Raw genomic sequence first — 3,163 nt, forward strand, 5'->3', positions numbered from 1 at the left:
ATGATTGGCATTAGTCAACTAATCATGCACTGAATTAAGGAAACTCTTGGCTAGACAAAAAATCATATCTTTCTTAAAAAAGTGAGAATCAAATTATCCACCAAACATGAACTTTAGAATATCTTTCACAAATCAGCCACTTCCAAATATAAATAAGGAAACTTTTGTTATGAACACAATAACATTATTATTTTATTGTTTTTATTTAATTTACTTTATTTTATTTCATTTTAGGCCACATGGGTATTTTTGGAATATTTTATTTATAGGGGTATTTTTGTTATATTCTATATTAAACCCTAACAGGGTGAACCCTATTTAAGGGGTAAGAGTAATGAGAAAGAAAAATATTGAAGTATTTAGGTTAAATCTAGCATAAAGAGGCTTGAGATCCTCCTTCTTGATCTCAAGGTTATGGTTTCCTAAAAACCCACGTATTCTCTCATCCTCCATTGATCTTCGTCTTTCCCATGTCTTCCTACTATCCCTACGGTAATGCCTAGAAGACCGTAACCCATGGTAGATCCCAGATCCTCCCAAAGAATCCTTGTGTCAGATCCGGGACCGTAACAACTGGTATCAGACCAGGAACACAATGGGCTATTCATTTTCCCCAAAAGGATGGATTATTCTGGATGAGGTATACTATTTAATGGAAAATGTATGTAAAGATATGGGAGAAATACATGCATCGTATGAATCTTCCATTGAAATTGCTGCAATTGAAGTTTCTACAATTAAGAGGGCTGCCACAGTCGACGTTGGCTCGGACAGGCAGGAGAAGCAACCAATCAGAGACCTCTCTGTTTCTCCAGTGACGGCGACCTCCGAATTTTGGGATTCAAAACTTCCAAAAATTGAAGGGTATACAGCACACCCTTCATCGGACAATCCATAATGGGATTCGGCATCTAACCCTTTGCCAATGGACGCCATACGTCTTTTCGAACTGAAGACGCAGGGAAATCCAAAGCCGAACAGGGTGGAGGTAATACAAATCCAAACAGGGGAAATTCTGAAATCGTCGACACTGGACGATTTGGAGGTGACGCCTCCAAGGGCTGTTGTTCGCCAGCAAAGAAGGGGGCAACTCTGTCAGCTCCGTCAGACAAATTTTGCTCCACCTCGCCCTCGGAAATCCAACGGGGAACCACCATCAATGTTTTTTGGGGTAAGCTTCTAACATGGCCTCATTTGAGATGTATAAACTATTTTTCCATGGGGGTGAAGGAGCTACCAGGGGCTGAGCAGCAGCACCGTTGCTCGAATATTTGGCCAGGAGGTTCTCTGTTCCGTGAAGCAGAGAAGCAGTACCCAATTGAAGGTATTCGGGCTTGGGTGTATGTATTTCGAGAGGAAATTTTTCTGGGGATGCCGGGATTCATAGGAAAAATTTTATGGGGGCTGCTGAAAATTTTTTTTTTGGGGGGGGGGGGGGCTTTATTTTGCTGTTGATGAGCACAGTCACTGTGCGTGTAAAATGCCTGGAATTTTCATGGATGGTAAAAATGAAGATGGGGTTGTACATGCCGTGAGCCCCACCCTCAAGGAAAATTCTTCTGTAAATAAGTTGACAAAGAGTACACTCTTAGTCCTCACAGTGCTCGAAGCGAGGCTATTAATCTTCTTGAAGAAGCTTGTGTGGATACCTCAATTGAACGGTTATATGATATCATCTGTGACATGCACACCTCTGCTGATGGGTCCCCATCAAGGCCAAGTTTTGGATGTGAGGGTGATGACTCAAGGATTGATTCTGAGTTATGCCATCTTGTTGGTGGAGATAGGTGGGTGTTAGAGATAATGGAAGAGGAGTCAGAGAAAGAGGAGCCCGTTGAAAAGAATGCAACTTCTACAGTGAATAATGGCTCTCCAAGTGCAAAGTCCGAGCAGACCCACTCTTCTGGTCATAAGTCCATTTCTTTTGGACACTCAAGAGAACCATCTCAGCTGCAGTTGAATGTTGAGCCATCAGTATAATCTGGTCTAACAAGTAAAGGGTCCAATATAAAGCCTCCTACAGAGGTAAAGACTGATAAAAACGTAAGAAAATTGAGTTTTAGTGCTGCTTCCAACAACAAAGAAAAGAATGTTACCTTAGGAGCATCAAAATTATACAATGGAATTGCGGATCCAGCTGAAGTAGCACTCAACAACCCAGATCTTGGACCTTTCCTACTCAAGCATGCAAGAGATTTGATCTCCTCAAGAGATAATCCACTGAAGGCTCTGAATTTTGCTCTTCGAGCAGCAAAATCTTCTGAAAAATGTGTTGATGGGAAACCAAGCTTAGAGCTGGTGATGTGTTTGCATGTGGTAGCAACACTATACAGCAGCTTGGGATAGTCTAGTCAGGCTATCCCCTATCTTGAGCACTCAATTGAAATTCCCAATTTGCGTGAAGGTCAGGAGCATGCTCTTGCCAAATTCACTGGCCATATGCAATGGGGTGATACTCATGCAATGGTCGGCCAACTTGAAAATTTCATACAGTGTTACAAGATGGGCCTGAAAATCCAGAAGCAAGTATTGGGATAAACGGATCTAATTGTGGGGGAGACTTGCCATTATGTTGTTGAGGCCCTCCAAGCACTTCAGTTTGATGTAATAGGCAATATGGCTTCCATAGAAAAGGATGTAACTACAAATATTGAAGAGATCAAGTCCTGAAAAAATGGGAAGCACAACGCCATAAACTATAGCGTGTTGGCCACTAATGAAGCATCCATTACTTCAATAACTAACAAACAAGAAAAAGTGGACAGGCCAAAGGCAGCTTCTGACCTTGTCGAGGGCAAAATGACTGAAAGTACATCAGAAGTCCACCCAAACATTGGGATTGAAGTTCCTATTACAATGCAAAGTTTCTATTCAAGCAAGGGAGAATTAGAAGCAGATGTTGCTGAAAACAGTTGGTCTCCTATTGAGGAGTTATACATGAAAGGAATTGAGATTGTTGGAAGAAATAGTTACCTTATAGCTGGGAACTTACTACCTGGCTTGAAGAGCTGCATGGAGTTCTTCAGTTACATGTTTAATGATGCAGACACTGCTTCAAATAGAACTTCCACATTGCCTAGCTTAACGTTGGACAACAAAGAAAAAAATGAACTAGAGTATATGGAACAGGAAATACCAACAAGAACAAGATTCTTCCGCAGAA

The 3,163-nt window shown here is 41.4% G+C and overlaps 1 pseudogene; it reads left to right on the forward strand.

Annotated features, from left to right (window-relative positions):
* Positions 1-1,480: 1,480 nt before the first annotated feature.
* Positions 1,481-2,670, forward strand: LOC137935239 (protein KINESIN LIGHT CHAIN-RELATED 3-like; annotated as a pseudogene).
* Positions 2,671-3,163: the final 493 nt, after the last annotated feature.

This window comes from Aristolochia californica, unplaced genomic scaffold (assembly GCF_029961685.1).
Source record: "Aristolochia californica isolate CCGP_79_NKW_82.1479 unplaced genomic scaffold, dmAriCali1.0.hap1 SCAF_6, whole genome shotgun sequence".
Classification (NCBI taxonomy): domain Eukaryota; kingdom Viridiplantae; phylum Streptophyta; class Magnoliopsida; order Piperales; family Aristolochiaceae; genus Aristolochia; species Aristolochia californica.